The sequence below is a fragment of the Chelon labrosus genome (genome assembly GCF_963514085.1).
Source record: "Chelon labrosus genome assembly, chromosome: 20".
Taxonomy (NCBI): Eukaryota; Metazoa; Chordata; class Actinopteri; order Mugiliformes; family Mugilidae; genus Chelon; species Chelon labrosus.
The window spans coordinates 19,342,255-19,357,626 of record NC_140353.1 but is presented as its reverse complement, the minus strand read 5'-3'; positions in this window follow the sequence as shown (position 1 = coordinate 19,357,626).

The following is a 15,372-nucleotide window of genomic DNA, read 5'->3' as shown; positions in this document are numbered from 1 at the left end:
TGAAAAAAAACAAAAACAAAAGAAGACAAACAGACAGGCTGCCAGCAAATTTCAGACCTCCTCTACTGGTAGAGTAACAGCCTATGGAAAAAAAAATAGTCCCAAAGCATCATGCTGGGCTGAAATTGGGGATGGTTTTGTCATGTTGACAAAGGAGTTTTTATTTAAAAAACTCACAACAAATTACAACAAACAGCATGGGCACAGTAGGGAACTCAGCAGGTTGAAAGAAAGAGACATAAAGCGAGTAAAGAGGAAAAGCAAAAGAAAAAAGATAAATGGAGGAATAATGGATCTGGGAGACAAAGAAAAATTGAGAAAAATTAAGACGGAGCTAATATAACTGTCTTCTTTTTTCTGTCTCAGCCCTGCCGGTGCTTTAATTTCCCTGTCCTTCCATCGTGCCCCCCCGACCCCTTTTGCATTAGAGCTAAACCGCCCATTGATCCCTCCCTAAACAAACATGCATATGTATTCAGCACAGCGATACACTGCCGGGACCGGGAGACGTAGCTTAATGGTTTCTTATGTGTTCGTGTGTGCATGCGCCAGAAAATAAAAGAGAGAAGTTGAGAAGTTAGTAGTCTGCGTGTGTGTGTGAAAGAGGCCAGGGATAAATCACTCTTATTTAGTGGTTTTCCCCAGTGTGTTTGAGTGTCTGTGACAGCCTCAACGTAAGCGGCTTCTCTCCGAACGTCTAAAGTCAGAGGGGACATCTTAACATTTGTCCAGAATCAAAGCACGCACACACAAAGACACACACAAACACACCCACACATACAAACTCAGGTGGTACTACTACATAAGCCTCTCTCAGGGTGAGCCAATCTTATTATCCCTGGCTGCTGCACACACTCGAACTAAATAAATGAAAGGAGAGCTTCTCCTTTCAGCCAGTCTTATTTTAATTTACAGCATCCCTTACATGCACACATACTCACACGTTAGTGCCCTTGAGTCTGAAACCATTTTTATTACTTTATATTATTTTTAAGAAAACAATATCTCGATTATTTTAAAAGTAGTTAACATTTAACAATATAAACACAGGGAGACACAGGGAAATTGGCTTATCTAGAAGATTACTAGCCTGGTGTAGGCCGACTCACTTCTTATTGAAATATGAGTCTCATAGCACCTCATTTGGATCTCATTATGGGTCATGTTCCAACTGGTACAGAGAAGAAAAATACCTCTACACACAACTGGATAGTCCTACAACCAATGAGAGCAACGAAGTATGTGACATTAAACTATTAAACAGCATTCTCCACAACTGCAGGCTAACTTTTTGCCACTGAAAAGTTTTAAGCGAGGAAGTCGGTTTGGCTTCCGGTCTAGAAGATTAGTGAAGAATTTGGAAACTTGTCTGAGTACAGACAGCAGTGTGGTGTCGAAGCCTGTGTCCCCACTAGTGATGGGAGGTCTGTCTCTTTTCAGTGATCCGTCTCTTTTGCCTTGGCTCCCTTAGAAGTTCTAACAACTCTAATATGTCTCTTCATTTAGTGTCACTCAAGCATTCTATTTCAGTCTGGTTTAACAATTATGAATGATTTGTATTGGTAAGCAATATTTTTTCAAAGAAGTTCCAGTTTTTGCTTATTTCTTCTCTTTTTACGGACGCCCTGAGCAGGAGCAACTGAAGATTCTGCTCTCCAAAGAATCATCTCTTAGAGCTGGCTCGTTTGCAAACGACACACCACTACTAGTCCCCACCAACTTGCAGAGGGACACACATGGGCAGTTTCATTTTGGCCTGTCATCAATTCAAGTCATTAAATTAAGATTACTGAGTTATATGAGATATTAACCAGTAACAGTGGCAATCAGCACCAGTTAAATGTGTGCTTTGATGATTTCCCCACTTATAGTGTTACACGCAAATCATCTTTACGTTTGCCCAAACATGCATCTAAAGCCCTGACTATGTTTTTTGGGGGGTGATTAGATTTTGTTCTGGAGAGTGCGCTGGAAAACTTATTGGTAGAGATAATTCACTAGTACCTTGACACTTAAGCTTGGTTTATACTGGTCTACGCAACCGGCCTATGCGGAGCCCAGCCCATACGCTAGTGAAAGCATTTATACACTGTGTGTCAGCATTGTTACAGTAAATACACCACTAAAACACCAGGTGGTGACTAATCAGCTGTATTGAGCTTCACTCTACTTAACACAATCGTAAATGAGCGGCTCACATGTAAGTTAAATTTAAGCTGCCTTCACTGAAATCACTTGAACAAAGAAAATACACTAGACACATGAGCAGAGATGGTAAGTTGGAGGCTACACAAGAGAGAACTTTCTGTGCTTGTCTGGCTGCAGACATGAGTTAACAAGAATATGCATTTTGGACCAATCACAGCCACTGTGTTGCAACTCGTAGTAACAGTTCTGGGGAGGTGTACATCAGATGATGCCATAGGCTATGCTATGGGCATAAGTGATGTGCAATGATAAACCAAGCTTTATTGCTAAGCTACTGTTGAGTTGTAGCTCTGAGCCCTTTTAGTTGATTTATCTCTTTAAGTTGACTATTTTAGTACTTTTAGGTGGGGCCTCTGTGGATCGTCCCACAGATACTTGATCAGTATAGGATCTAGTGAATTTGGAGGCCAGGTCAACACCTTGTGCTGTTCCTAAAGCGTTTTTGTGCGTGTGCCTGTGTCAGACTGCATCCTGCTGGGGATGGCTGCTATGGGGTGGGGGTACATATCTAAGTAACATCCACATGAATGCCAGGTACATCTAAACAATGTTGTATGCATCTAAATTGTACAATAAAACATTATGTTGTTTTAAACAAAAAAAAAAAAAAAAAAAAAAAAAAAAAAAGTTCAGCATAGAAAGACTCCTAAAGGCAAACCCTCAGATGTTGTGTTCACTATTTGTTCATGCTGCCAATTAACAGCCAAACATCTGTCATTGCATGTTTAAAGACCATATTTTTAAATCACACACAAAAAAACGTAGTGGTTAATCTTTACACCCCTGCTGCAATATGTTATGTGTAAATTAAACAGTGATGTTGGTGTTATTTCCTCACTTCATCCCCATCAGCCATGTGTTCTATCGCCTCGCCCTACACCACAGTTCTTTTAGTGAACTGTCAGTGTGCTTGGGTGAATTATTCAGCTGTGAGTCACTCATTGACCCCACCTCTGTCTTTATGTCTCCGTACTGCCTACTTACACTGTCAAGTAGAGATATTCAAATCCAAAATGAATGTACACATTTTCACAATTAAAAGCTCAAGTGATGTGAAATGTCTACGCTTAGAGTAAAAGAGTGCACTGCCTACTGGCTACTGAAACAGAGAGCGTTCGCCACCACTGTTACCTACAACCGGAGGGCAAAATAGCTTTGGTGAAGTCGTTTTGGATTAAAATCTGTGCTGAAACTTCTGTGATTTTTAAATGTACAAGTTAATACATTCAGATACACACTCACGTATATCCTTCTAAGAGGACTTGAAAGGAAATATTTCACAAGAAAAATCAAACACAAAAAATGGAAGTCTTCAGGGGTATTTGCACTTTTTCTCCTCATGTGAGGAGACCAATGTCTTTCTACACATTCCTTGCAGATGTGTGTAGTGGAAGATACAGTGAAGTAGGCAGTGGGCCAGGACCCACGTCTCATTGTCTCACAGGGGGTTGATAACCAAATACACATTTGAATAGTGTAGAAACCTGTGGCTGAGGTGGGCAGAGAACCCAGACCAGGTGTTTGCTCCATGTAGAGGGATTCTGAGACACCAGACACCGGAGGTCGGTTTCCAGTTGCTGGTTTAGGGGTTTGGTCTGAGCCTTGGCTCCAATGAGTTGGTAGAACTCCCTCCAGAACCAAGATACAAACTGGGGCCCCTGGTCAGAGACAATGTTCTTCGGAAAACCATGGACTTTGAAAACATGGTTAGCAGTGAATCTTGTCATCTTCGAAAACCACTATGAGGACAGTGGTATTACCTTGGGAGACCGGGAGCCCCGTGACGAAGTCCATGGAGATGTCAGCCCATGGTCTGGAGGGGTTGGGGAGTGGCTGGTGCATTTGTGAGCCCAAAAGGCACAACTAAGTACTCATAATGTCCACTTGGCATATGTAAGTAAAGTAAAGTAAAGAGCTTTCATTTGTCATTGTACAACGTATACACTATACAGCATACAACGAAATTGCATGGTGGGATGGAGGGTTAGTCCTGAGCTGTTGCGACCGAGCGCTCCGCCACTGTGGGCCAACCTGACCCGGCACCTAGCACCCATTTTGATGAAGGCAGGAAACCGGAGTGCCTGGAAAAAACCCACGCAAACACGGGGAGGACATGCACCAAGGACCTTCTTGGTGTGAGGGACCAGCGCTACCCACTGTTCCACCATGCCGCCCTAACCCCGTCTTCCACTTGTCACCTTCCCTTAATCTGAAGGTCTAACTTGGCGAAAACCTTGGCCTGCTGAAGCTGGTCAAATACAGAAGTCATGAAGGGGAGAGGATAACAATTCTTAATAGTGATGTCATTAAGAGGGCTGTAATATATGCAGGGTCTTAGGAGGCTGTCCTTTTTCTCCATGAAGAAGAACCTGGCGCCTGCTGGTGACGATGAGGGGCCGATAAGCCCCGCCTTCAGTGAGGTCTCTATGTATTCCCTAATGGCCTCACTCTCTGGCCCTGAGACCAAATACAGGCGTCTCTTGGGAATGGCGGAACCGGGGATAATTAGGAGATTGGGAGAGACAAGGCTAATCTTAGTTAAATTTTCCCCCCTGAGTCGGGGCATTTATGCAGTTGTCCACACAGTCTTCCCTCCACCCCATCTGTTCTTGATGCGAAATTCAAGGGGTTCTGTGGTGTGTGATGGTTAATACTGTTGTTTGCTTGTAGAGCACTGGCCTTGATGGGCTAAGCCAAAAGTTCGGTTCTGAGTCTGGGTTTCTCTGCTAACCTCTAGTCCATAATGCTCTCATCAGCCCCTGAGTCTATGAGCATCACTATGGTGGTGGCGTGGTGTGTTACTTTGATGAACGTGAGGTTACATGGAGCGGAACCTGAGGCCGTGAATTACATTTGTTCTCTTGGCTGGGCGGGTGGCGACGAGATGACTTTTTTCCCCGCAGTTAAAGGCCCTCCTGCTGTCGACACTGTTGCTGCTCTTGCGTGAGCCGAGCTCTTCCAAGCTGAATGGGTTCCCCCTCTCCTTCCGTGGGGGAACAATGACGTTGCTCTACACCTTGCATTATACTGCACTTTGCACCTATGTACAGTATATTATAAATTACTGGGCTCCTTTGCCATTTTATGCTTTTATTAGAAAGTTCTTTGTTGTTGTTTTTATAGTGAATGAATACACCACTTCAGCAATAAAGACTTCTCATTATTCTCTTGTATTAATGCGATTGAGGCATTGACCAATAGGAGAAACTGCTATAGCTGACTGACATATGATGCAAATACAATTCCTTAAAGGTTTACCACATGGAAACATTGTCCCCAAATTTGGTTCCTACCCTAAATTACCAGCTGATAGACAACCCTAACCCTATAGACACAAATCCTGAGTTGATTGATGGGCAGGAGATCAGCAGTTTAAGAATTACTCAAACTAGCACCATCATCCATGCTACAGTTACAGCAGTCACTCAAAAGATTCTGCACAATGCCACATGATGGACCTAGCTTTAATGATCCCCCTATAACCTACAGACTCACTGATCAGTGCTTGTTTTACTAATCATACACACTAGTAAGGCTGTCTGTTGAACATCCTCATTTTGAAATCCAACTTTTGTGTTTGGGTGCATACTTTTATACCAATTACAAATTAATACCATGTTTACCCAAGGTCAACAGATTTCAAGTATATTCGTCACCAGTGAACTGCCACAAGATCTCATAGCATTCGGTCATGATTCATACTGCGTATGGTGATGTGAGGCACACTCGGTTAATCACGCCATTCAGCTCAAATGTGCAAAGTGGCTTTGACATTATACTTAAAAATGTATGAATGCCCCATGCACAGCTTTGACAAAAATACTTTTTAGATTCTGATGAGCATGAATCGTGACTGGACTTGCACACACAAAGGAGACACTCATTTCACTCCTGTAGTAGGCTCTGAACAATAAATGCTCAGGGTAAGTCAAAATTGTAAGGACTCAAGTGCAACACTTTTTATCATATAATGTTACTTAGTAAGGCCAATTTTGAACATTTTATCTCGTAATTTTGTCTTTGGAAATCGCAGTTTCAAAAATTACATGAAAAAACATTTATTGTCCTCCTCTATCAAGGTCTTTTATAATTTCTGCCAATGGAAGAAGTAGAAGAGGAAGAATGAGAAGGTTATTTGGGAAAAAACTCATTGTTCATGGAAAGTGAGAACCCTAAAACAGGCAAGATTTTTGACTTTGTATCTAATAGTTTAGATTTTTTTATGTCAATGTCTTGACTCATCTATTTTTTTAAACCTGATGCAATGGAAGAGGAAGAATAAGAAACTTAGTTGTGTTAAACACACTGTGTCAAATCAAAATCCTGAAATAGGAGGTTAAATTTAAACTTTGTGGCTTATATTTCTGATTAAAAGTTGAATTATTTCAAAAGTCTGATTGAGCGTTTATTCCCATTTTCCTCTTCACTAACTCTTCTTTAATTTTACATAGTTCTGGTTATAGGAAAGAGATGAACAGTGTAACGACTTTTGGTATCAAAATACCAAAATTAAGTATAAATTCTCCCTAATACTTATGATGTGTCATGTTTTTGTCTGCATTTCTTTCCATTTTGAAATGTAATATAAAAGTAAAGTAGGCATAAAGTAAGTCAGTAAAGGCCCAACTAAAAGTTATTGCCTCAAGTTAATTCAGCCATGACAGGAATGCAGCGTTTGACTCTTTTTGACTGGTGTTAACAGGAGATTTATGACCTGCTGCAGAGCAGATAAGTTAAACACGTAATGCTTTCTTAACTCTGATTTCATTTTTGAACTAGATTAAGACACTGGGGACAACCACCACCCAGCTCTACTTTGTCCTTATGTGACAATTTATTGCATCAGTTCTGGTGGCCGCTGTCTTCTCCAAAGGATTGTTAATAAATTTTTTTATGCCCCCTGCCTTGAGGCATGCCTTAAATTACCACAGACAGTTACTAAGACGTGTCTGGTTGGTGATGTTGGCCCCCTCCATTCAGGTGCCACCTACGCACAACATATAACAGCATGCCTGCAGCAAGAGCTGCAAATCACGAAAGATTGGGGGAATGAAATAAAACAGAGAATGGTGGGTGAAAAGGGAAAGAGACAACAGCAGCCGTGCAGTTACATCACATAACTCTTAGAAAGCTTGGTTTTAGAGATTGACTGGAAATTTAGCGGTATGCAAGTAATTTGCTGTAGGAGGTCACAGCTGAAAGGTGCAACCCATGTGTCAGGTCCTCTGGTCCTTGAGCTAACCTGTCTATCCAAGTGATGGCCAATAATTCTCTCAAGAAAAACCAGCACCCCATTAGCCCTGATTTCAGCATTTTTGCACGCTGTCAGTTTGACAGGGAGTGGCTACTGTCCAGCTACATCCTTCTTTTGTCAGCCATTAACTATTTGCTTGCGAATTTGCTGTCTCAGTGGTGTGCTGACTACATACAACTATGCCTGTGTGGCAGAGCGGTGAGAGGATTGGTTGCGACAACGCCACCCAGGGGAATTTCGCCCCCAGGAAATTAGTTTGATTAAGGTTATATCCAAATCTCAGAAACACAGGTTCAAGAAAATTCCACTGGCTAGAGAACGTGTTGGTTTGGAAAATTTATTTAAAGCAAAATACACAAAAATGCACAACAGTAAAATAGCAACCACCAGAGCTTCTACAAAACTAACCTAACTAAAAAGAGAATACAGACAGGGCTGAGGCTTACCACGGCAGCAGGAAACGAAACAGGGGAAGGGGTCCACCACTAAAATCACCTGTGACACTGCAAACCAAACAAACAAGTGCGAAGAAAGCCCACCACCTGGGGAGTGTACTGCTGCCGAAGCCCACAGCACCTGTCAAAAGGGAGAAAGAAAAATTAACACATTGCCAAAAATAAACACAATACAAAACCCTGGTGGTGAGAATAAAATCAGTCTAACCCTTCATAACACAAAACAATATTCACAAAGCAAAGAAACAAAATAAACAAATCATTTTCTTTTATAATTCTTAACACAAAATACGTAAAAATAACTACAGACTAAGAAGGGTTATAAAGAAAGAAACTAAACATTTATTGGTAACGAAACATCAGAGGCGGCTCAGCCCTTAAGGCAGGCAAGTAATCTGAGCCGAGGAAGCAGCCGAACGCCGCTTGGGAAATGGCAAATCGCGGCCTAAACAAATAGCGGACAGCCGCCTGAACGAACCACAGGACAGCGTCCGACAAGGTGGCGGAACGCCGCCCGCAAAAGCAGCAGCCGTAATTAGGGGCAGTGGCCGGAGAACGAGCCACGCACCTCTGCAACCTCAGGTACAGCCTCACTGGCGACAGGAGGGTGAGGTTAACTTGTCCGCAGCTCAAACCCACACGAAGACCAGGATAACAGCCGAACAGGGCTCCGAGCGGGGCAATCCGTCTCCCGCAACACTAACAGTCAACTGTCGAAGAACAGGACACGTTGTAGGCCAACACCTCAGTCACGCCAGATGCACACCAGGCTGCAGCCACCACCACAGAGGTGATCAGTGGAAGAGAGAGGGAAGGGGAGTGGCCATGCACCTCACTATAAAGGTGCTTATGGCGCCGCCCAAAAGATAAGAGCACAGAGACCCTGGCACAGTGCCCAACAGTGGCCTGGAGGGAGACTACATCCGGCTACACCTGTATATCAATAATGACAGCTCGTGGATGGGGTAGCCTATGCAAACTAGGATATTAGATAGATGATTATAGCCATAGTCCTCTAAGCTGGGAATACCACTGGCTGCGAATACCATTTCTGGAGTCAGCTAATGACGAAAGCTGGTTTTGTGGAAGCACAATTCAGGTCATGCACGTTGCTCATGCATGCATGTTCTGTAATGCAGATGCAGACCGAAGACAAGCCTGTGCTTGCACAAAGCATGGAAGCTAATCATCAGAACGCATAGACAATAGTATAAACCGAATAGCAAAAGCTCCTTGAGGACTACGCAGATACACACTACAGTATATTACTGACATTATATCTTCATCTTCTTCTGTAACCGCTTGTCCTGTGAAGGGGCTGGAGCCTATCCTAGCTGTCATTGGGCGAGAGGCGGGGTACAACCTGGACAGGTCGCCAGTCTATCGCAGGGCTAACACAGAGAAACAGACAACCATTCACACTCACATGCACACTTACGGCCAATTTAGAATCACCAATGAGCCTAACCAGCATGTCTTTGGAGAGTGGGAGGAAGCTGGAGTACCCAGAGAGAACCCACACAGACACAGGGAATACATGCAAACTCCACACAGAAAGGCCCCGGTTGACCTGGATTCGAACCCGGAACCTTCTTGCTGTGAGGCATCAGTGCTAACCACCACGGCCCAATGACATTTTAATAATTCAAATATTGCCCGAAGCAAGGAAAGAGTTTCCTGATGTGCTTGTGATGCATTCATTATAATTCCCTTTTCACTTAAAAGTTATAATTTCTGTGAGAATCAAAATTAGCTGTTAGAATAATATCCTGTCCCATGAACACTTTCACAACTTAATGCTTGCATATGCACCAGAATGAACAGGAGGTGAAACTGATTCATGTGCATGTCACCAACCCTGCCTCTGCTTACCCCCTCTCCATCATTCCCTGCTGTCACCAAGGCAACCTTATTAGCTATTGCTTTAATAAACAGTGCTGCACACGTATACACGATTAATGTGTTTGATAATTAGGTGGCTGATAAATGGACACTTCACTAGTAGGTGCCCCGTGTGTTTGTTTGTGCTTACTGTATGCAGGCATTAATATGTCACTTATAATAGGTGCAGTGATGTGACCATTCATCATCCCTATCATTATGAAAACACGCGCTGTGTGCCGTGGGAGTATGTGTGTGTTATCTATCAAACAAATGATGTTTTAATCCAGAAAGCATGTGCTTTTGCGAATCCTTCATAGTACTCCCAAAAACGATGACTCATTTACCCCACAACACCTAAGTACATTTATACATACTTCATCAATGGAGAAGCTATATAACATTTGTCAGACCAAATTCAGATTTTGTCTTTTGTTTTCAGTTTTTGGGGTGATCTTACTCCAAATTTTCCCATTATTTACTAACTAATAATTAATTTTATTTGTGTTAAAGTGTGTTCTGGAAAGATACATTTTAATCCCGCCAGAGTCTTACTGGTGTAAAACATTTGCATTCCACCCCACAATACAAACATATTAAACCAGCTAAAAGAAGTATCAAACTGACCAAGAGAAGTAGCCCTGCACACTTCACTCTGCTCCTGTCTGGCACCACAGTTTAAATCAGAGGATTTGGGTCATAATGTCTACATGGAAATGACAAAACGTCGTGATTTTTTGAGGCAACATGAACTCTTCTCTATACATGAACTACTAGTTATGTTCCGTGGACAAGAGCCAGTTCTGTTGTTCTTGGAGTCAACTCAAAATCCTGACCAGGTGACAGTCCTGGTATGTAATACAATGCATTAAGCCACACAGAGCAATGTTTCATATTTTAGACTGCCATCACCAAAAACATGCCCACAGCTGTCAGCAGTTCCACGTGAGATGGAGTCCCATGTGATCAGAATGTAGCTGTTTCACAAGGTAAACTGCCTCCAGTATTAACGCAGACTATGATTTTCTTTGGAATTTGAAGGTTTTGATGGCAGCAGGTCTTCTGATGAAGATGGTCTGCTGATGAGCTGAGTCTCGTCTCCTGCTCTGCCCAGATGTGAGCACACACATCCCTTGAACAGCTGATTTTGTGGTAAGGAAGAGAAATTTACACACACTAAGCTAAGACATATTTAGCCCCTTTCCTTTACACAGGTTGATACAGTAATTCAAACAAGGACACACAATTGTTTCACAATTGTTGTTAGTTTCATTAAAGAATAAATGCATGCTTGTTAATTACATTATCCACAAGTAATAATTAAGATATAGATATTTTCTGGGTGCATTTTTAATGATTTTAGATGTTGGTGGTTGGACTGTTTTTTGTACTCTCCATCTGAAGACCACTACAGGACAAACAAGGAAACTGCAGCAAGGTGCTACACTTAGAATGGCTGCAATGTGTCCAACATTATATTCCACTCATAGATAAGAAAATACATTTATATATGTATGTGTGTCTCTCCCTACTGCCCGTTGGCTCTCTGTGTCCCTCAGCTGTGTTATCTGGTAACCAGATAATTTACTGTGTACAGATGGCTTCCACTGCTGTTCTTGTGTGTGATTGTGGATGCAAGTGTGTGTGCGTATGTCGCTCCAAGTGTGTCAAGGTTATTGCGGTCACTTCAAAATAAAATGTAACTCAAGACAAACATGCGGGAAGCTCGAGAATAAACCAAGTATTTTGAATTTTATGATAAGAATAACTATAGGCTTACAATGTTTGTGTAAAATGAACTATTTAAGTTTAAAAACATGTTAACTACACAAATTCTGACAATGACAAAAGTCTCTGAAGGCTATTCTTTGTGGATGATTGTATTAAAAACTGAACTGAAGTCAATGAACTGTAATCTGTCTGACCAATTGGGGATAGTCTAGATCAGGGGTGTCAAACTGATCCGTGAAAGGGCCGCTGTGGCTGCAGGTTTTCATTCCAACCATGCAGCACCCGTGCAGTGGGTGTGGCTGGCAAGTTTTTGTTCCAATCAAGCAAGAGGACACCTGAAATGACTGCGTGAAGGCAGTTCAGTTGATTGATTGAGCCAAGTCAGGTGTGCTGCTGCATGGTTGGAATGAAAACCTGCAGCCACAACGGCCCTTTCACGGATCAGTTTGACACCTGTGGTCTAGATACTACATACCACTACGTACCAAAAAAATGATTTAAGTTTTGTTCTGGTCTCGGGAGGAAGACATGATCGATTGGTGGATGAAGCTGTCCTTGAGTCTACTGGTCCTTGCCCTGAGTCTCTGCTGTCTCCTCCATGATGGCAGCAGACTGAAGAAGCTGTGTGACGGGTGTGTTTGATCACTTGTTATGCAGTGGGTTCTGGGGTTAGACGGGTGTTGTAGATGTCTTGAAAGGAAAGGAGAGAGGCATCGATTATTTTCTCAGCTACTCTCACTATGCGCTAGAGGGTCTTCTGTCAGGACGCTGAGCAGCATACAGTGATGCAGCTGGTCAGGAGGCTCTCAATGTAGCCTCTGTAGAAGGTGCGCATACTGGGGGCAGGGTTCTGGCTTTTCTCAGTTTTCTCAGAGCAACTACATTTGCTGTTGAGGTTTCTTCGCCAGTGACGCGGTGTTGGTAGTTCAGCAGAGGTCCTCGGTGAAATGTACACCCGGGAACTTGATGCTGCTCACTGTCTCCACAGCAGCCCTGTTGATGGTCAGTGGAACATGCACTGGATGTGCTAACCTGAAGTCCAAAACAATCTCTTTCGCACTCTCCAGCTTCAAAGAGAGATTGTTGTCTCTGCATCACATGTCCTGGTGACTCACTTAGCTCCTGTAGTAGGCCTCATCTCCGTTGCTGATGATCCCCAAGACAGTCGTGTTGTCCCCAAAGTTGATAAACAGGTTGGAGTAGAGTAAAGAGTAGTAGCACAGAGAGGTATTAAGTCCCAGTTGGTCCAGTTTGTGGATGAGCTGTTGGGGTATAATTGTTTTGAAAACTGAACTGAAGTCAATGAACAGTATTCTGTCATTGTTCTAGTCTCGATCTGAAGACAGGATGGATTGGCCAGCACTTTCTGACCACTTGGGGATGGTCAAGATATTCTTCCCAGCTCCTGTCGTACAGGTGTTCATATATTGCTATTGCGAACACGCAGTCTCGGGATGAAGACAGAGTCGATTGTCCATAACTTTCTGAAGTAGAGTCTTGATTTGTCCGTGGCAAGTTAAATACTTTTGGCAGAACTGTATGCCCTGGCCAAGGGTTTTAAGACATGCAACATGGATTCAATCAAAAAGCACTTTGATATGGTCTAGATATTCTTACCTTTTAGTTCTGTTGTGATTTGAGGCAGATTAGTAGAATGACATGACTTTGTCATTTGTTGTTTTCCTAACATAGCTTTCAAGCACTCTGAAGGTTATTGTTCTTTAAACTATAAGTTTTACGCCCAATGTGGGGCTCGAACCCACGACCCTGAGATTAAGAGTCTCATGCTCTACCGACTGAGCTAACCGGGCTGTTTTGGCATTAAAAAAATGGCAATTTTTTTCAAGCTGTGAGTGTACCGAACACATGAAGGCGAGCCTGTCCTTGCTGATTGTAGCAGACAGCTGGTCCAGTTTGTGGATGAGCTGTTGGGGTATAATTGTTTTGAAAACTGAACTGAAGTCCATGAACAGTATTCTGTCATTGTTCTGGTCTCGATCTGAAGACAGGATGGATTGGCCAGCACTTTCTGACCACTTGGGGATGGTCAAGATATTCTTCCCAGCTCCTGTTGTACAGGCGTTCATATTGCTATTGCGAACACGCAGTCTCGGTATAAAGACAGGGTCGATTGTCCTGAACTGTCTGCAGTGGAGTCATGACTTTGTCATTTGTTGTTTTCCTAACATAGCTTCCAAGCACTCTGAAGGTTATTGTTTTTTAAACTATAAGTTTTACGCCCAATGTGGGGCTCGAACCCACGACCCTGAGATTAAGAGTCTCATGCTCTACCGACTGAGCTAACCGGGCTGTTTTGGCATCAGAAAATGGCAATTTTTTTCGAGCCGTGAGTGTACCGAACACATGAAGGCGAGCCTGTCCTTGCTGATTGTAGCAGACAGCTGGTCCAGTTTGTGGATGAGCTGTTATGGTATAATTGTTTTGAAAACTGAACTGAAGTCAATGAACAGTATTCTGTCATTGTTCTGGTCTCGATCTGAAGACAGGATGGATTGGCCAGCACTTTCTGACCACTTGGGGATGGTCAAGATATTCTTCCCAGCTCCTGTTGTACAGGCGTTCATATTGCTATTGCGAACATGCAGTCTCGGGATGAAGACAGGGTCGATTGTCCAGAACTTTCTGGTCCCCCCGGCCAAGGGTTTTAAGACATGCAACATGGATACAATCAAAAAGCACTTTGATATGGTCTAGATCAGGGGTGGGCAATTATTTTTCTCAAGGGGCCACATGAGAAATCGTAAATATCTCGAAGGGCCGTGCCAATAGGCTGAACTCAAACCTGTGCCTGCAACATTGGTATGTTTTATTTTGTGCTGGTGTTTTTAGTAAAGGGATGATCAAGAAAGCAATTAGTCATACTTAAAGCTTGAAATGCTTTACAATGAACACAATCTATTATTCAGATTCAGAATTAAGGTTCAGAAAACTTTATTTGTCCCCAGGGGGCAATTTAAGTTATAAAGTGCAGTTAATTAAATCTTAAATGAAATCTGTACCAATGAACTTTTAAAATATAAACAAAATTTATTTAGTTATTTAACTGTTAATCTATTAGTATGATTTGTTTTTTTAAATGACCATATATAATATTTATTTTGCCAATACTACTGTATATTAAATAAATGATCATTCATTCGACTCAATCGATTCTAAACCACACATGTCAAACTCAAGGTCCATAATTGTATGCGGCCCGCAAGATAATATTTTCGATGTATCCAGTGGTGGACAGTAACGAAGTAAATTTACTTGAGTACTGTACTTAAGTACAGTTTTTGAGTATGTGGGTTATCCAGCTCATTTTTGGCTGTGATACATGATATAAGTGTAAGTAAACTAGCCAACAAGTTGTTTATCCATCAATGTTACAAAACTGAATGTTACAATAAATGTTTAGGTATTGGTAAATATACTTCATGATGTGTTCAAATGTAACTACAATATGTAGAAATTGCATTTGTTGATGAATGCAGCTGAGTCTGTGTTCTGAGGCTTCTTGCCTTTATTTGTTTATTTTTGAGCTATAAACATATCTGTAGCTGAATCGCATCAGTGGATTGTATAATGACAATAAAGCTACTTTCCTTTCCTGTATTTCCTGAGATACTTTTTAAATACTTTTACTTAAGTATTTTTTTAAGCACATACTTTAGTAATAATTTGACTTAGCTACTTTTACTTGTATTAGAGTAATATTTGACAAGGAGTATCTGTACTTTTACTCAAGTAGTGAAGGTGTATACTCTGTCCACCTCTGGATGTATCAGAATCAGAACTGACCCGCATGTATTTTGCGTGCGTCAAGCAGGTACGTCATTC